At 45.6% G+C, this 22,625-nt stretch overlaps 1 protein-coding gene across 2 annotated transcripts in view; it reads left to right on the forward strand.

Moving 5' to 3' along the window:
• Nucleotides 1-22,625, forward strand: part of Prkca (protein kinase C alpha) — a 410,592-nt gene that overhangs the window by 200,595 nt on the left and 187,372 nt on the right. The window lies entirely within an intron of this gene.

Below are 22,625 nucleotides of genomic sequence, written 5' to 3' on the forward strand. Positions count from 1 at the left end.
ATGCTGATACCCCCATCCCCAGGCCTGTGTGCTGTGCAGGCAGAGGGCACCAGGACCCAGCAGGGCAGATCCCTGTTGGGCACACTCCTTGCCAACATCTGGGGAAGCTTGTGACAGAACCACTGGCTCTAAATAAAGCACACCACTCCCAAACTCTGAAATACTTCAGAACTTCACAGCCCCCCCTCCCCCCGCCCAATATGATGACAGCTATACATTCAGGAATTCTCATAAAACCTACCAGGGCCCACACTGCTAGGTTGGAGGCCCAGGGTAAGGATGATTGGTTTCATTGGTGGTTCATTAATGCAACAGCTATTTCTTTAATGGCAGCTATGTACCAGGTACCAGGTGGACACCAAAGCATAAATTGACATTTTCTCTTCTGGGTTTTCTGGCATAGTTAACACATTTTTAATCTAAAAATGTAAACAAATACATTTTCAATCTAAAGTCACTGTAAGTGCTATTAGCAAACAAACAAAACAAAAATCCAAAGTGTACTGGTAGGAGAGGGGGAAGGGGTTGGGATCATGGGGGACAGCTTTACCAGGATAGGGCCTTTAAGTAGCATTGGTCTAGGCAAAAGCAGAGGAGAGAGCATTCTCAGGAGATCAGAGCTTGGCAGGGTGCCGGGAGCATCATGGACCAAGAGGGGCAAGGTACAGGCCGAGGCAGGTGAGCTGGGCAGATGTGAGCGTGCAGGGGATTTGATGAGAGATTGAGGGATTTGAATCTGGTTGAGCTGCAGAGGGAAGCACTGCTGGAGGCTGGAACAGGGTGGGGTGGAGGACAGAGCCACGGTGGGCCCTCCAGGAGAGGATGGGTTACCTGTAGTTGCTTGACTTAAGGATGATAAGGCCACACCTGGGGTGGTGGCAGTGAAAGTGGTTGGCTCCAGGTCCAGTGTGGGTCCTCTCAGAACAGAGAAAAGTGCACAGCTTCTGAACCACTCTGAACAGCAACCTGCGACCAGGCAAGCTTCTCCATTGGTATCTGAAGCTAACATAACTAGAGCCAAACAGATGGGTTCAATGCAGGCAAAGCGGAAAGTAGCTGGCAGGAAGCAAGAGCACTGTGTGCTGAGGGTCTCTCCCTAGACCTCGCCTCGCATTTGAACAGTAGTGGTGTCTATTCCCTGGGCACAAGTAAAGCAGAACAGCGATGCACTCATTTGAATATACTTCAGTCCTTGCAGTGGCCTGAGAGAGATGTGGGCAAAGGAGTCCTTGACTCAGAGACAGAGCAGGGACAAGCCTTAGAAGCCCTCCAGCACCCTTGTCTTAGAGTTTCAGAAGATGAGATTTAGAAAGGCCTCGGTTATTCATACAAAGAGACACACGGCCACCAAGCAGCAGGTCTGGAGAGAAGCCATCTGCCAAGGTGCACTTTCTTTAAGAATTTTGAGTGATACTTTCATAAGTCTTCATTAAATCCTTCTAAGGTCTGATTTTTAAAAATCTCTTCAGAATTTATTTAAGGATTAAGCCCGTCAAAACCCCAGGACTGTTTCAAGTAAACAGCTTACAAGTGGAATCTTAATGTTACCAAAACAATTTCCCTTGTATGTGCGCTGTGGTAATTGGGCTCCAGCCTCTCATGTGAAAAACCCAACGGTTTCAGATCTAATGAGTCCCGACCGCTGGGGCAGATAGATTTTTGGAATTCGCTATTTATAGCATCTTCAAGTGTCACTTTTGCCTTTTCTTTTAACGAGTGCTGAGCTGTAATGTGGCCCACGGGAACGTGGAGCATACAGATGAGCATGCCGGGGCGTGGCTGCCGAATGATTCCTGGTACACACGGGAGTTGAAGTTTTAATTTGGGATGGCAGCAGTTCCTTGGAAATGAGGATGAGTCCTCCCCGATACACAGCAGGTCCAGGTCTACAAATTGGAGAGCTGAGGGGGTGGGCGCCCCCTCCAAAGACTTCCAGAGCACTCATATCGCATGTGCCAGAGAGATTTAAACAGTCTGGTCAGGACGAAAGACACCATCAGGGATGGCCTTACCTGGGCCCAAAGGAAATCAAGAAAGCAAGTCATGAGAATGCAATTTAAAATGTAAAATACAGACTGGAATCAAAGCCAGTTTATGAACGATTAGAAACCTTATATAACACTGCTGATCAGACTCAGGGAAAGAAGAAAGGTCGTCTGTGTTTGGAGCCCGTCGCCCGTGTATTGTTTAAGGGGAATTCCTAAGTTGAGAAGTGGGATGTTATGGTAGGAAAAACACGTGGCCAGGACTCTGTGATTGCAAGTCAGCTGGGGGGATTTGAGCAAGTGGCCCAGCCTTCAGAACCTCCATTGCTTTGTCTGTAAAATGGGAATAACAGCAGCAGTCCAAGGCCCGTGCGTTGAGAGGACCAAAAGAGATAATGGGCAAAAGAGCAATTTGTAAGCTGCATTAACTCCACTCAGAGCCTGCATTTCCTTCCAGCTCTGTGTTTGAAAATCAGGCTCTTCCTTGGAATCTCCTGGGGAGCTTGAAGATATTGCCTGCCCACCTCTGGCCTTCTTCAATCCCTCCCTCTGAGTTGGTACCAGGCGTTAGAGGTTTTCCACTTTGCTAGGCAAGCCTGGTTGCAATGCCAGGCCTGACAGGTAGTAGGCGCTCTTGTGGGGGACAGATGGTCTGGCCCATGCCCTCAGGACATCAGCCAGAGGGCCGGGGAGGTGGTCAGCTGTCTTCCCTGCTCACTTCCTGTCTGTCCCAACTTTCCCCTGGAAGTTTTCCCATTTAGATACTGACGCAGCTGCTGCCTGCTGGGGTTTGAAGTACTAATGAGTCGACTGGCCGAGGAGGTGGGCCTGCGGAGAGCGAGAGCTGCTATTTTCCTCCAAACATATCATTTTAAATGATTCTGAAGTCTGTTAAATTAGACTGATGAGATTAATCTGATAAAGTGGTAGCTATGCAGCATGATTGTTTTCACAGGCATTTTAATTCAGTCAAGATTAATGAAAGATCTTGTATTTACTGGTTGAAATTTTTGAGTACAGAATCTATTAGCCTTTTCTAATGCACAATTCCAAATTCCTGTGCAGGTGAGGAACTGGAGTTCAGCTCACTGCTACTTTAGGTTGTAATGATTGCAGAGGAGAGCCACATTTACCCTCAGCTGGATTAGCCCCGTATCCTAACCATGCCACCAAGAAGGAACGATTTCCAATCTGAAGAGTGAATCCCTTCTGCTTTGTGTGGTCATTGGCCATGTTCATGTCCACACCTAGGGATGAGGCCTCTCTTAAAACCAAGGCTTGTGGTCCAGCAATCCACTTCTTGGCATAGATTCAAAAGAAGGCAGAGCAGGGTCTCAAGAAGTTTATACACCCATGGTTGTAGAGCAGCATCCAGCACAGACAGAAGGTGGACGTGCCCCTGTGTGTCTATGGACAGATGAATGGACAAACAAAATGTGGCCTGCATGCCCAGTAGAATATTGCTTAGCCATAAAAATCCTACACATGCTACAGTGTGGATGACCCTTGAAGACCGTTATGCTAAGTGAAAAAGCCAGTCACCAAAGGACAAATGCTGATTCTGCTTGCATTGAGAGTACTTAGAGGCATCAAATCATAGGCGGTAGAAAGGTGGTGCTTGTTGGGGGTGGGGGCAAGGAGTCCATGTTTCATGGATGCAGTTTCAGTTCGGGAAAATGGAAGGTTCCAGAGATGGTTGGTGGTGCTGGGCACAGAACAGTATGAACACATTGGTTACTGCAGAACTGTACACTTAAAAATGACTGTATGTGTTTTACTGCAACTTAAAAAAAAATTGCAAGTACGACAACAACAACAAACTAGATATCCTTAGACAGCCTGGGGATGACTTCTACCTCATGATGTTGCTGAGTCTTTCCCAGCATGGCAGCCATAATACTCTTTCTTGCTTAGAGCCGTAGATGGACAAGCAGTGCCAATACACATCACGGCCAGCCTGGAGCAGACCCCAGAGGGAGCCCAGTATGATGAGGACAGGCATAAGGAAAGTCACTTGCATGGCCAGTCAAGCCACCTTTCTAGGTTCCTTGAGTTTTCTATGTGGCTCATCCTTCTAGCCCATGTTCCCTGGCATTCTAATGCATGTGAAAATCATAGTCATCATAGCTAAATAATATTTTTTAAAAAACACTAGGCACCATGTCCTGTGAGAAAAGCTTTAAAGGGAATAACCTTTGAAGGTTCTGTTGTCCCCCTTGCAGAGATGGTCAAATTCAGGATGGAGGGGGACAGTTTTCCAAGGCACATAGCTGGCCACCAGCACCAGAGCCAGGATTTGACCAGGCAGGCCATCTCCCAGCTGGGAGTCCCTGTGACTGGCATGTGTCCATCCTGAATGTACACAGTCCGTGGGTAGAATGAGCACCTAGGAATTCATTGGTCAGTTTTTTTACAGAATGTTTTGTGTTTTTAAAATGCAGAATGGAATGATGCTCCTTCCCCATGATTTCTAGTTAAAGTACCCATAACTGCAGCAACAATTTCATGCCATGAGACTTTTTATTGTTGTTGTTTACTTTTTTAGAGCTTTGGTTTGATAGGAAAATGCAGCATTTCCATATACCTGCCCACCTCCCCAACACGTGCATCTCCTCCTGTTATTAATATCTTGCATAAGTTAGTGTGCTATATTTTGTTACACCTGAGGCAGTATCATCAGCCAAAGTCCACAGTTCACATTAGAGTTAGTGCTCGGTGTTGCTCGTCTTGGGTTTGATGACCGTGTGATGACCTGGAGCCTCTGGTCGTAGTGTCCTGTGGCATGGTCACACTGTTCTAAAGTCCCTTCCACCTTTTCATCCCTTCCCCTCCCCTCCCCAACCCCCAGCAGTCACCGGCGTTTTTACTGTCTGTGGTTTTCCGTCTTCCCGAGTGTCGTATAGTGGGAATCACATGCTATGTAGCCTTTCAGATCCGCTCTTTCACTGAGCAATAAGCATTTAGGGGTCCTCCGTGTCTTTTCAAGGCTTAGTAGCTCATTTCCTTTCATCTCTGAATGACATTCCCTTGCTAGCACGGACCACAGTTGATCCCTTCACCAACTGAAGGGTATCTGGCTGCTTCCAAGTCCCGTTAACTTCCAGATTTCAGTTTTCTACAAGTTCAGCCCTTGATTACCCTATCGACTTAGGGTAAGAATAATCTAGACTCTAAGACAGTGCTGCCCATGCCAGGAGCCGCAGGCCCTGTGAGGCTGGGGAGCAATTGACACGTGTCTGGTCCAATGTGAAAAAGACACATTGGGTTTCAAAGACTTCACATGACTGAAACAGTGTGACATATTCATAATTTCTTACATTGATTATGTATAGACATGATAATATGTTAAATGTTTTAAATAAAACATTAACATTACTCATGTTGTTTCTTTTTCCTTTTTTAGATGAGGCCAATAGAAAATGTGAATATCCTAATGTGGCATTCATTGAGTTTCTGTTGGGCAGTACTTTGTGTAGCTGATATTTACGGGATGCCTCCTGTGTACAAGCGCTACTCAAGTCCTTGAGATTAGTCAGGCATTGAAAGAGGCAGACCTGCTAGCTTGTGGGTTTTAGCAGGCACTAGATTGAATAGCATTGAATAACGTTGGTGTTTTTTCTCCACTGGGTACCACTCCTTTAAAAAGGCTGGACCAGAGCCCGGTGAAGAGACAGAGGCTTTGGAATTGTAAACACCTGGTTCTAGTTGTGTCCCAGGGAGTGTTTCCAGATGCAACTTTTGGCTGTTTCTTACCCTTTAATCCTCAGTCTCCCATCTGTAAAATGGGAATAAGTTATTCCCCTCTCCTAGTGTTGCCTGGACAACATCTGGAGCAGAGTGGGTACTCAGGGAGCCGTTCTTACTCAGCTTGGGTGCCACCGAGGCCTCTGCACTGTTAGGATTCCTGTCTCCAGCCCAACTGTCTGGAGAGCCAGAGCCTCTCTGCATTTATCCTCCTGGAGCCTCCAGGGTACTCTGAGAGTTGCGCCACAGTTCAGCTGGCATGGGGTCTTCTCCATGGGGTCTTCTTGACCTTTCCCTCTCTGTCCCAGCAGTCCCCAGGGAGGGTTGCTTTCTGAGGCACCTACCTCGCCTCTTCCTGAGTTTTAATCCTAGCTCCAGCTAAAAGCTCCAAAGCAAAATATAAATCATGTGGCTTCATGTTCCATAGCCTCATTTTGGCAGTAGGAGGGGCTTTGTCTGCTCAGAGGTGGTCCTTCTTCCCAGAGTCTCTCAACGCCCAGCCCATGCCTGTTGAAGGCTGGAGAGACCATGCTCACACTCTCAGAGACACACTAATGAAATGCGCAGCTGTGAATTCTTGGGATTCCCCTTGTCTCAGTCCTTATCTGCTCTCCAATCTTGGTGGGCAGTGCAGTGAGAAGATAGAAACTTTTGTTGACCATTTTCTATTAGGGTCTCACCAAGGGCCCACTGATCCGCCCACAGCGTGTGTTCACTTTAATGCTGCTTTTGCAGTGGGAATTCACAGTTGACTACCAGAGTCCCACCTGGCCCAAGTGACTTGAGGACAAAGATTGTCTGGCTGTATGAGACTCAGTGATAAAATGCAGAGACTGGAACCAGACCCCAGGGTCATACCTGCCCAGCTGTTTGTGACAAAGCCTAAAGATGCTGGCATTTAAATTTTAAATAGATCACTGTAGCTGAGGGTCAAGGAAGAATGGGCAGACTGGGTGTCCAAAGCCCTTTCAGGGAGAAGAAAGCACAGAATGTATTTTAGAGGAACACACCTTCGAATTTCAATAAAACAGACCAGTTGTTGGCAGGAAGGGCTGTGAAGACAAGGAGATCTGGGGTCTAGAAATGGCTTCTTCTGCTTTTGAGAGATGAGAATTTTTTCCTCCTCCATGTTATATTTGATGGGCCTTTGATCAGCGTGGAAAGCTTTTCTCAAAGGAAAAGATAACTGATGTAAATACAGTTGTATCCTACCGGTGAAAAGTGTCTGTCATCTGTTAGGCTAAAGCAGTTTGTTCATTCAGCCGTGTGTCATGAACGACCTTCAAATTTTAAGTACAAATAGGTTCTTCCTTCTACTCAGTTTTGACATCAGATTTGCCTTCAAGATGCCCTTGCTGGTCATATCTGGGATACTGCCTTGCAGAAGAAGGTCCCAGGAGGGCCCAGGTCTGTGGAACATCACCATGAGCCTCGCACCAGCCTCCCAGGAACTTTGAAAGGGAGGTTTGGGGGACGATCCTTAATGAAAGGATGTTATGTAATTTAGAAAGGCAAAAGAAGTGTGTACTATGTAGATAATTGAAGCCTCGGTAGGAATATTAGAAAACATAACTGTCACATTATGTAATGTTTAGACACTTTCCAATGCAAGTCAGCTTGTGTCCCATATTAGTTTGTAAACTGGGGGGAAGGCAGCCCTCTCCGCTAAGAGTAAATATCAAGGGAAAGTTTGCAGTTCAGTAGACTTAGTGTGATCATTTATTTAGCTAAGTATGTAGCCATGGGAATATAAAAGAACTGATTTCTCTAACTATTAAAATGTAATAGTGAGCAGATAGGAAATACACGCTAAGATGACTAGATAAGACACAGTAGGCGGGCTGTTGGTTGTGCAATGTCACCCAACAACTTCCGGATCTTTCCCATGTGGCTGTGTAGCTGGAGAGGCCTCTGGGCTCCCTGATGGCGACTGAGACTGACCCCTGCTGGTAGGTTGTTACTAAGACATAGATATTAATGACACTGGATTTGCATCCTAACCCACAAAAGACCCTGCCAGGCCACATGCACGTTTCTCGTGAGGCTGTGCCTAAACCAAGCCTTGATGCCTTGGCCAGACTTCCTAGGGGAAAGGGAAATGGACCTGATGTTTTTAGTTTTATGGTCTAAACCTTTCTCCACGACACTGTTTGCTCTCCCCTTTCTGCAATCTGTTACTTTGCGGTTTCATGGAAATAAAAAGTGCATTCTCCCTGACATCACAAAGGAGGTGGAATTCCAGGTGACTCTCTGTGTTTGGGAAGGCATCAGTGTGGCATTCGCTGAAGAAATATTTGTCTTATAAGTGAAAATCTGATGGGAAGAAGCACAATAGTCCAATTTCAAGCCCATGATGTGATATGACCAAACTCTTGGGAAGCCAGTGGAGGGGGGGGAAGAAAAAATAATGTGCACCTTGTATGTGTTTCCTGAAATAAATAAAATCTTAAAACATAGACAGCACTAGAGGAAGAAGTGAATATCTTGAGCTAGGTTAAAAAAGAGTCATCGTTTCTGTTAGAGGCTCCCCGTTGGCCAGGAGCCACTTCTGGGTACTGAGCAAGGAGTCCGTGGCTTGAGAAGCTGGAGTGCCCAGAGCCCAGTGTGCCCCTCACTAGTACTTGCTGTTCATCAGGGTCCCGGGCCAGGGAGGCTGCGCTGCAGAAATCCAGTTACCTTTAACTTGCTCCCCAACCCATGCTCCTCTGGATAGCTCTTTGGAATAGCTGACGTGAAGTTAATGAAGTTGGGATGCTTTTAAAATGCAATTTTAAAAATGGGCTTTGAAAAGTACATAAGCAGTGCCTGGTAGTATAAAATGACATTACCATCATTTCATTTTGAGGTGATTTAACAATCATTTCCTCGTGTTCTGTTGTCTACAGCTGACCAGTCAAGCAAAAGAGCCATTGTGTGTTTCTTGATAAAGTAGTGAAATTGAGAACAAAGCCTTTCATCTTTGGATATAGGCTTCCATATTCCTGTTGGGGTTATACAAGGACTGGGGGGAATGGAAGACTGAAAAACTAGAGTCTTTTGGATGTTTTTCTGGCTCAGCATTTTCATGTCAAAGCTGTGCTTTCAATTGCTGAGTCGAGGGGGACAGGATGGGTCAGTAAATGAGGCTGAGCCAGTTGGGTGGCCATATAGAAAGTCTCAACTCCAAGTGACTCACCGACGACAGATAGATAATAGACCTAATTCTGATCGTAAAATAATAAATGTGCCCCAAAATGACAAAGGGATAATGTGCTTATAAACTTGGAGTACAGATCATTTTTTAAACAGAGTGTAAATAGCACTAACCATAAAGGAAAAGATTAATATATTGAACTGCCGAGCCTTGTCAGTTGGCTCCATGCTCTGACAATAAATGGGATTCCGGTGTGTGGTGTGGTCCTTGGACTTTGTGTGGACTCTGCTAGTGTCCTTTCAGTGGTGGCATGACTCAGATTAGGCTCTCCCATTGACCTTGCTCTCCCTTGGGGGATCTGAGCTGCTTTGGGATCCTATACCTGGTCCTAGGTCACCCTCACCGCGAAACCATCTTCCATTTCATGGAGCGCTTGACATCTCATCCACCACCTGCTGATTCCATTCCTGCATGATCAGATACACAAATTCACCAACCAGTCAGTCAATCAACCACTTCTTTAAGACTACCAGCCCCTCATGCCCAAGATAGAGACCTATGACTCATGACCAACTCCTCTGGCTCCAGAGACTCTGCCCCCATCTAAAACCCTCCCTGACCCCTTTTACAGGAGTGAGATTCTTCACTCTTAACCAGCAAAAAGAAGCTACAGAAGAAAGACTATCATCCCCACCCTGGCCCCTCTCTGTTCTCTCCTCTCCCTAATCTGCAGGTTTGGGGAAAGAGGATTACTTTCTTCCCATCCTACCTGTTATCCATCCTTGAGCACTCACCTACCACAGGAACGAAGAGATTCAGACTTGCTGATGCAAAAGTTCCCAGAAATTACTATCTCTCAAATTAACAAATGAATTACCACTTCAGACGTGGAACATCAGGAATGTATCCTTTGAATCGCCTCTTTAAAAAAAAAAAAAAAAAAAACTTGTTTGAGGCTGGAGAAATCTATATGGGACTCTTTCGTGTCATTGCTTTTAAAAAAAAGTGGGGGGAAAGAAGAAAATCATTGTACCCCCATCAAAATGTACAACTTTATGTTTGCATTATCAGTTTGAAATAAATTTATTTAATTAAAAAATATTGAACTGCCATATAATTAAAAGTTCCTGTTAATTAAAAAAAGAAAGAAAGAATCAATAAGGCAGTCCAGCAGACAAAAAATGAATGATGAATTTGCACCCATCATAAATAAGGGTGTACAAACAGTACACACTTGTGAAAGTGATACCTGTCACTGGGGGAATGCAAATTAAAATTGCAATGAGATATCACCTCTGGTCATAAGAAAGAATGAAATGAAAAAATGTTGGCAAAGACATGAGATGTAAATCATAAACTTACCCAAGATGCAAGTTTTCCACAGTGACACTTTAGACAGCCATTACTGTGAACTGAAGTTAAACACATCCCTGTGACTCTCCTGATCCTAGATATATGCCCCAGAGAAACCTGTGCATGCATGCATTTGTATAATGGAAATAATGTGTACATGTTCATGACAGTATCGTTCATGGCTGCCTTAACCTGGAACCAACTCATCCACGCCTCACAGGTAGAGTGGATTCTGGGTGCGGTCCTGTCATGAAGTCTACACAGTGCTGATTGAAAAGTTTATTACATGTATCAAAAATGTGGTTCTCTCAGACATGAGGTTGAACTGAAGCAGCCAGGAGCAAAGTTACCTGTATTGTTAATTATTAGTCATATGTATACAAAGTTCACAAAGAGGCAAAACTCGGGTATGGTGCCAGGCATCAAGATACCCACCTTGCCAGCAGAGACAGTGACTGGGGGAGGCAGGAGGGGGCTTCCTGGGGGCTGGTTCCATGCTGACTCTTGACCACGTCTCACATGCAAGTTCATGTTGCAATAATGCATGAGAGATGCATGTTATACCTAAGACATAGAGTTGATTTTAGAAATGCCTTCAAGCCCCGGGACTAGTGTAGTTGGTTGGCGGTATGTATACAGTGCCTGGGAAGCACTGCTGAGGAGGGGAGAAGATGCCAATGAGGAAAGAGTGAGATGGTGGTATTGTGCTAAATCACTTCCTTGTGGTGTGAAACACTCTGCTTTAGCTCTTTTTCCCTGCCATTCCTTCCTAGTTTTGGCAGTTTTCCTATTAAAATTATATGTAACGTCTTGACACTACTATACTCATTTTGGAACTGAGTGTTTAAATAGCTGTAAATGTCTCAACCTGAATTATGGGAATTTAATTTCCATTAGCAGATTAGCAGCATAATCCGGTGGGATGTGCTCTGGGTGCCAGTTTCAGCTTCCAGTCCTGACCTGGAGCAAGTCCTTTAGCCATTCTCCATAGACCACCCCACCTGTTCCCCTCAGATAATATTAAAGCTCCCAGGGAAATGGCACCACCCATCTTGAGGAACAGGGTGATCCCTGCGCTGGGGGAGGGGGAGGGGGAGCACTGTGCAAACTCTAACTGGAGAGAAATGATCTGCTCTTTAAACTGCACGTTCCAATGAAGTTCTGATCCTGTTCACGCGTCCCTCCCTCCTTCCTTATTTATTTATTTACTTATCTATTTATCTCCTCCTTTCGTTCCTTCCAGCCCTGGGGATGGGACCCAGAGCCTCCAGCACACCAGGCAACCGCTCTACCACTGAGCCGCACTCCCGGCCCTGCTTCTTAAGCCCATTGAAAAGGACCCACACGTGGAGGGATTCAGGAGCAATCCTAGGGCTCCTGGTCCCTGCCATCTTGCAACATGGCCTGCTCTGTTTCTCCGTCCTCGCTTTATTACCTGACCACATCGGCTGGCCAGTACACAGGGGAGGAAATGATGGTTCCTTTCCCCATATTTCAAAGATGATTTTTTGTCAGTTTCGAGACACACATTTAGATTTAATTATTCTCCTGTTCACGAATCATAACATGACAAATTAGGACCAAGTGTGACACTCCAGCTCTCACCATCAGAACATTTGGAATGTCCTCCTTGACGGAGGAAAAAGCTAATTTGGAACCTTTTAGTCAAATTAATTGGTCTGGAGAAATAGAGCTAACTAAGAGGGAGAATAAAACACAAATCCGTGTTTTAATCAACTTCAATTTAATAGAAAAACCTTCCTAAATGGATTCTTGAGGAATTGTTATTCTCAGAAAATAGACTATTGATCTAGGCCTGTGGTTTACAACTTCCGCTTAGCACGAGACGTATAATTTTGCAAGTGACACCTTCCGCTGAACCTGAGTATGTGGGGCAGGTGGAAGGGAGGCTGGCTGCTCTGGAGTGGGGGGTGGAGAAAAGGGCAGTGGATTTTACTATGGGGTGTTGTGCTGTTAAAGTCAAAGACAGTTGGACCTGGTGGACAATGATAACTACTCTTCTGTGTCATGGCACATGGGACATTCCATTCATGTGACTGTGTCCTGTTTTGGTCTGGCATTTCACTCCACATCACTGGGAGTAAAGTGGTAAAGGTGGAATTCTCTGCTGTGGTATCCATGATGCTGGGATCCTAGAAAAGTCCCTAACACCTTTGGATGCTGATAGATTAATAGCCTTTGATCAAATTTTAGTTTCCAGAGTGAATATTGTACTTGGAGAGGTTTCGACAAATCATCTCAGTAACTCTGAGAACACATCCAAGGTGCCAGCTTTCCAGTGACATCCCAGTTAATCGAATTGTCCAGCTAACCCTCCAACCTACCTTTAACCTCTTAACCACTGAAACCCTTTCTGAGATTTTTTTTATTTGAACATTCTGACACGTTACACAATTTCTCTGTGTTGCTCCCCTGTTTTACTAACATATCGGAGATGACTGTCCCCCTTTGAGGAAATGTCAGTTAAAAGCACAGAACTCAGCGTGGGGAAGACCTTTCTCTGTAGCCTGGAAAGTAATATCCACTCTTCAGTCTTCCAAAAGGAAACCCACACCTGCTAACCCAGGAGCTTGCACACGGGAATATATGTTTTTATGAGTTTGAAAGAGCCGTGTTCCATCTACAGGGGATCTTTTCTGGGTATGTCTTCATACAAGACTTTATGTAGAAACGTTTGGTTCGGGGGTTGCGCCAATGAGATAACTCTAGCAAATGAGAAAACTGTAGACAAAGAAAACAACCAAAAAAGGCAGCCCTTTTGCTCTTGATGTGAGTCTGTCCATCATGAGATGAAAGGAGAGCCCTGGCATCAGCAGCTGAGCTCATGCCCCCAATATGCCCTCTCATCCTAAGAAAAGATGGATACAAAGGAGATTTCTTTGAGTAACTCTACCTTGCCCACAGATTCAGTAGGTAAATCTCCAGGACCGCGTGACATCCCTAAGAACCCTTGATCTGTTTTTACTCTACTAAAATTAAGGATCTTACCTCATTCATTTCTATTAGGATACAAACAGAAAAGCAGGAAGTAAATACAACCATCATTTTTTCTTCTGAGTTTAAAAAGTCTTTATTACAAGGATACTGTGTGACGATTACAGAAAATTCTAACAATATCAAGAAGGATGAAGAATAAATAAAAGATCACCCAAAATTCCAGGGCTGGATTGTTATATAAATGTTGACAAGCATTTGTAACAAAACACGACATTAATTCTTGCTTTTATGCTTTGCTATTATTTTTGGCAACTGCGTCTAGCTTCCTGAGTGTTATTTTTCATTTTGAAGGGCCATATCCACCCACCAGAATATACACTTAGCTCATGAAAATATTCTACCTTTTCAAAAGATGAAATACAACTTGTAAATAAACTTCTAGGGGAAAAAAAAAGGTCCTCAAGGGTAATAAAGAAAATAGTGTAGAACGAGATCCTACTTATTAAATTAAGGGAATTGCAACCACCCAGGGCTAGTCAGGGAGCTAAAAATGGCAATCTTATTTTCTTTCTGCTGCCTATAAGTTGATGAGGTATTTTTGGAAATGAATTTAGCATTATGTATCAGATAGTCACTATTTATAACCTTGACCCAGTGACTTCACTTCTATGCCTAAAGAAAGACTCTGTATTTAAAAAGGCTATTTGTGTTGAAATGCTCATTCCAGTGGAGTAGTGGTGTACTGAGCAAGGCCTGGAACTCAGATTTGAACCCTGATGGCTATCTAACAGCTCTGTGCCCAGGGAAAACTACTTTGCTTTAAGCTTCAGTTGCCATGGGGCTGGGGATTGCAATAGAAAGGTTAAAATGGAATTCTAACCTGCATTGCCCTTAGCCTGCTGTCTGGCGTGGAAGACCCTGTGTACATTTGCCATGATGCGTTATCACCTCATTGTCATAAGAGTAAGATGAAATAATGCAGAGGGGCAGGGTCATTGATAGGTAAGCAAGCATTTTGTGGCAGATGCCGTCCTTAGGGTTGATATCAGTGCACAACATTTGGAAACACCGAGTCATCCGATAATGGGAGGAAAGTCTAAGAAATCATGGTGGTTTCAACTAGTGGCTGTGCAGACCATGTTATAGCACGGAGAGTCGATGGCAGCGTGGTGTTAAATAAAACTGAATTCCAAGTGCACTGTTGTGCCTATATGGAAAGGTACGTGCATAGGAAGATGAACTAAAAAGAGATTGATTTCACAGCTATGGTGGCTTCTGTGGTGACTGACAAAGCATGAAAGAACTTGGGGTTTAGCCTCATGAAATTAATTTAAAGCAGGAGAAAGACTTGAGCCCACACTGTAGATACCATTAAGATGAAGGAAGACCTTGAATAATTTCGGACCCGTCTATAATTTGAAATAAGTGTCTTTTGAAGTGCCGAAGCCCAGAACTCTTCACTTCAGCATGCAATCTGCTTCTTTCTTATTGATTTGCACAAGGTGCTCAAGGACTATTTTTATGCTGAAATTTCATTTCTGCTGATCCTAGGACAAGAGGAATTTGATAGCCATGTACAGCTTGACCAGGCTTGAAATTTCATTTGATTTGATTGCTCAGCTAGTCCTAGATAAATTAGCTGATCCAGACCTCAGTAGAGAGCACTTGGGTGACCACTGCACCCTGCTCAGATCTCCTGAGGGAAGGGCCCTCAGGACGCCTTTACCACCTGCAGAGGGCGGAAGGTTATGTGCTCGCTCCTTCATTTCTCAGTTCTCAAACCCTGGAGTTGTTTTCTCCGTGCAAGGTGTATTTTAGTGCTTTTGATCTCAGCTCTCTTCAGTTTGAGGGATTAAAGATAATGGAGTAAGCAGGCTCTTGGGTTCCAGAGCATTCGGCAGGGGATAGTGGTCTCCCCTCAGAATTCTGGAGATGGGGTGTTTGTTTTCCTCACTCGCAGTTGTCAAACTTGTTTCCACCTCTGAGTTTCTCTGGCCTGAGACTGGCAGGAGCCCTTGGCAGTACAGAATCAAATCAGATGAGGATTCTGAGGTCAAGAAATCTCCCAGGATGGGGACTGTGACCCTTGAAGCAAGTCCCATGTGGCAGCCTGGTTGCCAGCCAGACATCAGGCTCTGCTTTGCTCAGGACCTTTTAGTCCCTTTCTGTGCAGGAGCCAAAGCTGCCCAGCCCCTTTCTGCTTCAGACCTAGAGCTCTGCAGGCCCTCAGCAAGAGTCCTGGTCCCTGCAGGGGGTTTCTGCACAGGACCATCCCCTGGAGGTGTTTATTTTTGTATGACAATTTAAAACATCCTTTCAAATTCTCTGGGCCTTTTTTGTGGTTGTGTTTTGCTTTGTGTTTCTTTCTTTTTTATTGTGTCATGTCTTTGGAGCTGAAGGACGGGTCTAAAACATGAACTTGTAGTTGCATCTTAACCAAAAGTCCCCTCTCGGAGTGGGACGCGGGAAGGCTGCTGCCTGGTGTTCCCAGGGCCTCCTGAGTCACGGCTGTCAGCCCCGCTCTTCCTCGCCTGCTACCCCCAAGCTGCTGGTGCATGCCACACACCTGCTCTACAGCACAGACCAGCCCCAGGTGCAGGGCTTATATGGTTGTGAGCCCCTCCACCGACTGGTTCTTTCTTTAACCTTCCTCCAGCTGCTCCCCTCCGCTGCCCTGAAAGGGCCAGATTCTGTGTTGTTCGTTTCATCTGTCAAGGGGAGGAGGAGACGGAATTTTAGACAACATCCAACACTCACTGCCTCCCTTTGGTATTAACCTCTTCTCTTCTCCCAGGGTCAGGGCCTCCCATCCTCCTCAGAACTCTTGAAAGACCCCACCTGCAGCAGGTGGAACCCCACAGGCCCACTAGGGCCCTTGCAGCAGCGGTGTGTCCACACGGGCGGGTGCTCAGAAACCCTCCAGCCCAATGAGCTTCCGGACTTTGTGGAAGAGGAGCCCCCGTGGGGAGTCTGTTCCTGTTTGTGTTCATCCCCTGAGGATGGCAGTTTGGGGTGCACACCTTCAGGACCAGTGGGCTGGCCAACAGGGAACAAAATGGACCTGAGACCCCAAATGCAGGGTTGGTTTGCATAGACTCTTTCCCCCTCCAAGAGGGGTTGGTATAAGGAAGGGAAAAAAAAAATAAAACTAGTCCCTCTAATGCTCATTCTCAAGAACTAGCCCCTTTGGCGAGCCCTGGTCCCAGCCCTTCTAAACATCTTTTCTCTCCAGGCAGAACTCCCTGCTGCATCCTGGGGTGGTGGCTCAGGTCTTCCTTGTCCATGTCTATGACAGTCGCAGAAGTGTTCTCACCTCCAGCCCTGTCCCTGTGCGCAGCCCTTCCCTGGTCCCCTCTACCCTGTATACCATCCCGATGCCAACACTTCTGTGTCCTCATGGTGGCTACCTGAGGACAGCCCACTGGGCAGACTCTGTGAACTGCCTCTGCAGCCACCCCTTGGTCCTCACCTCTGTTCCCTTTCAAGATGGTCCTTGTCCCTTGTGCATAGGCCATGGCCTCTCAGGTGCCTGATTTTGTATGGACTGACACTTTTTGCCTGGAGTGGTCCCTGTGTACCCTCCCTGGTAAGCGCTTAAGTCATCCTTTCCATGGTGCTGGGAGACAGCATTGAGTGTGGTCACGAAAACAAACAAGGAAGGGGACAGACATCATAAAGGTCATCACAGCCACATAATTAAGCTTGGGATGACTGGAAAGTCCCAGGACACAGGCTGATCGGGGTGGGATGGCCTTCCTGCGGTGCAGTGTTTTGGCTGAAGTTTGAGTGGAAATTGAAGAAAGAGCCTGAAGGTGCATCTTTCTAGGACTAGGGACCCAGCCATATGAAGGTCACAAGGAGGAAAATGGAAATAATGATGGCAGAGGTGGAGGTCTGAGCGCTCACTCCTGAGGGTCATGCTGCGCCCTACCCACCTGTGTGAATTCATCAGGTCCTCACAAAACCCTGCAAGGTGGTGCTTTTCCACCCCACCCACAGACATGGAAATGGTGGCACTGAGAAGCTAGTTGATGTGCCCAAGGTCATGTGACTGGTGGGTGCTGGGATTTGAACCCAGTCATCTGGCTGCCCAGCCCACACTGTAACCACTATGCTGTCTTGCTTGGCCCAGTCAAAGGCTTTGTGTCTGGAACTAAGACCAGAGAGGTGAGGCTGGAAGGTGAATTCAAGGTCAGCGAGGCCACTTAGGTAGTTTAGGGAGTGCCTTGATCTAATTTGCATCTCTAAGTGATCAGTCCACCTACAGGGAGGACAGTGGATTGAGGGGAGGCGAGGAGAGGGATTACACACTGTAGGTAAACAGTCGGTTGGATGTCCCCCCTTCCTTCCTTTGGCTCTTCCTCCTTTTAAGATGGGGTGCGGGTGTCATCCTCACTTTGTGGTTATTTCTTCATGGATGCTAGAGTTCCTTAAGATTGAGGGAGATGTCATCTCCAGGAGCATGGCATCTCAAGGTTTCCCTCTGCAGAGTGAGCTGTCAATAAACAGGTTAAAGGAACGAAGGGCAAATAAATTTATAGAGCTAAGAAGCAAGATGTCTTAGTGGGTATTTTGACTTTTCAAGTTAATCTTAAAGTCTCTGATGTGGTTTTCATGCTGTGAGCTTCCTCTGGCTTATACTTTAAATGAAATCAATCACTGTGATAGCAGTCATCTGTTATTTAAGCTGAAATTTCCATTTTTCTTAATAGTCGGAGAAACCAGCTCCACATTCTTACTGAGTCAAGAGGTGACATTCTGCACTTTGTGCAAATTCATCAGAGAAAGGGTAATTCTCCTAAGCAAATTTTATAGATCAGTGCCCCGTGGTGTTACAACATTCCTGCTCAAGTCTCCGTCACCCTGGGAGTTTGCAGCATTCTGGAAGCTGGAGAGCTGGCAGGGATGGGAACCAGCTGCCCCTCTGAACATTCCTGGGCCTTAGAGCCCGCGTAGTCCAAGATGAGTCGCTGAGCAGTTTGGGCTCAGCCTCCAGGGCTCTGTGCAATCTCAGCATCTTAGACATCTCAGAACAAGCACCTTGGCTTCCACGTAGCCAAGTAGGAGAGAGGTGCCCACTTCTTAACATAACCTTTTTACTGACCTTGGAATCTACATGCATCCCAAGAAGTGCAATATTATTAGTGTTCAGTTAGGTGGGTTTTCACCAACTGGGTGCCCTCAAATAACCTGCACCCAGATCTAAACACAGAGCACACCCCCCACCACTGTGTTCCTGCTGTTGGCTGCCCCCCCCCAAAAGTAAATTTTTCTTTATTTCTTCATGCTGGAGATTACACTGAGCTATGCACATATTAGATGTGTGCTCTACCACTAAGCCACACCCCCAGCCCCATGGAGGTAACATCTGTCCTCACTTCTAACAGCCTGTGTTAGTATTGCCCGGTTTTAAACTTTTCACCAATGAAATCACACTATGTATAGAGAAGATATACATTAAAGTTTGTTTTCTCAGCCTTCCCCTACCCCCACCCGTGTTCATCACACGTTCCTAGCACTAAGATGAGTGGGAGGACAGCTCATTAGAGGAAGTTCGTCCATTGAGGCTCACACGTGCTTGGCCACCCTGTAGAATTTAGTAATTACAATGGCCGTGTTGTTTGCAATTTGTTTTATTAGTACATTAGTGACATGTTTGTTTATTTATTTTTTTTATCATAAGAGAAAGAGTAATTCTCCTAAGCAAATTTTATAGATCACTGGTTTGCAAACTTTTTCTACAAAATGCAGATAGTGAATTCTTTTGCCTTTGCGGGCCATATGGTCTTTGTCGCAGCCACTCAACCCCACCATAGTGACACAGAGGCTGTCACAAACGATACATGCGTGAAGGAATGCGGCTACGCTCCGGGACACTGAAATGTGAAGCCCACACGATAATCACTTGCCACAAAACAATATTCCTCCAACTTAAAAAAAAAAAAAAAAATCTTTAACCATAGTTGAGAGGAAATCGTCCTAAACTTTTAAAACACTTATCTACCTTCTCATGGCTGATAACATTTTCTCAGGAAATATGGGCAACATGGTCTAAGAAGCCGTGGGAATGCCGGCATGTCCTGTGGCTGTGTCTCTTGGACAAGTTACTTCTTTGGGTCTGCTTCACCTCCTGTGGGATGGGATCAGCAGGAAAGACATTCAGCTGATTGTGTCAGGATGGCCATGCTAGTTTTTCACGGACAGAATCCAGCCTGACCAGCCAGAGATTCCTAACTGGCCAGGGCCCAGGCTGTGCTAGTTGTTGGAAGTTTTGGAGATCTCCATTGGTGATGAAGTCCTCCTGCAGGTCTTCTGTGTACCAATCCCAGCATCTGCCCATTGCATGGTAGTGTGTGTGTGTGTGTGTGTGTGTGTTTGTTTATTTTTTTTTTAAGGTACCAGGGATTGAACCCAGGGGTGCTTAACCACAGAACCATATCCCAGACCTTTTATTTATTTTTTTATTTATTTTTGAGGCTGAGTCTCACTAAGTTGCTGAGGCTGTCTTTGAACTCGAGATCCTAGTGCCTCGGTCTCTGGAGCCGCTGGGATCACAGGCATGTGACACCGCACCCAGCCTTTATAGTGGTTCTGTCTGTCTCACTCACAGAAGTGGCTCGGGCTTCCTTGTCTAATAGGTCTACTTTGCTTCCACATTAAACTCACCCCTACCCCCAGGACTTTTCTCTATGCTTGTCTAAATTGAGCACTTAGTTCTCTGTTCCCCTGGTGGCTGCCAGCATGTGAGTTGTACCTTCACCTAAGCTGCCTTAAAATCAGCTCCGCCATCAACTCTCTTTTGCTGCCTGTTATTAAGAAACCACCCAAAGAAAGAGAGGAGCCCTGCATTCGACCCTCAGCTGGGCCCTGAAGAATGGGAGCTTGACGTCACAGAGGTGGGAAGAGCCCAGGCCAAGAGCTGTCTATATAGCATTCTGTGGGATTCAGTGAATTTTTCCATTAGAACCTATCACACAGTCCAGGCACAGACTAAGCACTGTCTGGACATTTATTATCTTTATTCTTTGTTTTTGTTCGATAAATATATTGCTGTTAGGTTTTGATGCTGGGAAAAGATAGCTGAGTTTCCCCATGTGTGAGCAGATGTGTTCTTCTAGATAACAGAAGCTACCTATAAATGACCGGGAGAGGATCTCATAAGCACTGCTTTATGATGTGATGATTTTTATGGCATTTCATTTTTAAGTTTTTAATAGCTCCAGACATCTAATCCTGGCCTCTTACTGTTTTAGGGACTCATAAAGATTCTAAAATGCAGGAGTGAAGAATGGCTGATAAAATCTAAAGTACTGACTGAGCAAAAAGAATGTATTCTTCTGGGAGTGAGGGTGCTGTCTTGCAGGAGGTCGCTGTTCATAGTTAATTTCCTTTAGGGAAACCCTCTTTAAGAGTTATAGCGCTGATCCTACATGTCCTCGATAGAAGCAAACAACTCCTGAGTTAATGGTTAGTTAAATGAACAACAGCCACAGAGAAGAGCTTTTGTTTTGCTTGGTTAGGAGCAGAGGGAAGTTGTCTTTAATTGAGAGGTAATGTTTGAAAATGAGAAATAATTCTATTAGGGTGATGGGATTATAGATGTTGAGTATTTTTTTAAAGATGGATTTGCCTTTTCAAAAGGGAAGAGAAGAGAAAAAGCCTGAAGCTATTGTAGCAGTCTCTTCAGAATAAATGATCTTCCTCACAACTCTAGCACTGCAGAGGACTGACTGTATCACAAAATTAAGACCCTCGGGGCAGAGCCACTCCCAGGGGGAGGGAGGAGGTTTCCAAGTCACCAAGACCACACATCCGAAAAGCACTGGTTGTGATCTCAGTATCGTGGGTCAGAGGAACAGAACCTGCATTTGTCCGTCTCTGCTCTGCCTTCCCGCTCCACATCATCCTGGCAGATCTGAGAGGTACAGGTGGGTGGATTAGTTAACTAGGGCTGGTGTCACTAACAAACCACCACACTCTGGCAGCTTAAAACAATGGAAATCGGTTTTCTTTCACTTCTGGAGGTCAGCAGTCCAAAAGCCACGCTTGGAGGGGGCACAGTCCCTCTGAAGTCTCCAGGGGAGGATGCATGCTGATCCAAGTATTTAAGGGCTTATGTGCCACATTTGGGCAGTGCCTGCGCAGCAAGGGACACTGTGGCTGTCACTGCTGAGGTTGCCATTGCTGTGTAGCCACTAGAGGCACCTCTGCAGAGCACAGCCGAGGACCCTAAACCACCCCACGGTCTCTAGGGAAAGTGGCTACCCTCTTTGCCTTTACTTGACTTTTGGCATCCCCCAGCCCAGGACTCAGCACACAGTGGGGCCTCAAAAAAACTATAATTCACCAAAAAAAATTACTTCATATGTTCAACTAATGAGAAAATGAGCGCAAATTTCCCTTAAGAATATTTTCAGCTGCTGTGATGATAGTAGAGTCTAGGCTGGTGCAGATAGCACAGATCACATGAAATTGTCCTTTTTCCAGAAGAATGGGTGTCTCCACCCTTTCCTGGACCAGCCATTTCTCCCTTTAGGAGTTAGTTTCAAAGAAACCAGCTGTCCCTTGGCCAGCCTCCAAAGCAGGTTGGACTAAGGTTGGACCTATGGAAGGAGGTTGGCGCTGAATGGATACTGAACCACAGGGTGGTGCTTTCAGCTCAAGACGACTTCTGCCAAGTTCCTTCAGCAACTCGCTCTTCAAGGGATCCAACATTCGCTGCTGTCTAAAGTTGTAGTGCTCTAGCGAAACTGAGTTTACTGGTAACCGTCATCCATTGCCATCCACTGTGTAGTCATCCATTATCACAGTTAATGTTGACTGATGTCCACAGGGCTCCAGACTCCAAGGAGATACTGTCCCTACACTGAGGTTTGGGGCCTGAGGGCCAGGAGGAAGCAATGCACAGACACAGGTGAAGACATGGGCAAGGGCAGGGTTAACAGGGAGGATCCCCCCCCCCACATTGCTGCCATATTGGTCATATATTACATTGGGAATGGACTCCATGAATCTGGTCAGCACTTAGTGTCTTTTCAGAAATCTAGAGATTTCTGTCTTCCTTGAACAGAAAAGGAGCAAAATCCTGGGCTGGAATCACAGAGGTTATTTCCTAGCATCACTGAGGTCAACTACTTCCTGCATTCCTGAAGGACTGAGTGTGTCTCTAAGTTTCTTTCTTGCCCCTCATCTCTTACCCTTCCCCCTTCCTACCCGTGTAATCTCTATGCTGAAGTTGAGATTCCTTGTTGTCATAAACTTTTTCCACACATATGTTTATCTAGCTTATTATCTATGGTCATTTTTGTATTGTTTTTACATCTCATATAAGTTGTATTGCATTGTGCAAAATATTCTGTGATTTTTTTTTTCTCTCCAACATTATGGATTTAAGATGTATCCATGTTGATTCATGCAGTGCTATTTCATTCACTTTCCTTGTTATACAATGG

The sequence above is a fragment of the Marmota monax genome, unplaced genomic scaffold, assembly GCF_021218885.2.
Source record: "Marmota monax isolate L192 unplaced genomic scaffold, Marmota_monax_Labrador192_F-V1.1 WCK01_AAM20220418_F8-fsc00173, whole genome shotgun sequence".
In the NCBI taxonomy this organism is placed as follows: Eukaryota; Metazoa; Chordata; class Mammalia; order Rodentia; family Sciuridae; genus Marmota; species Marmota monax.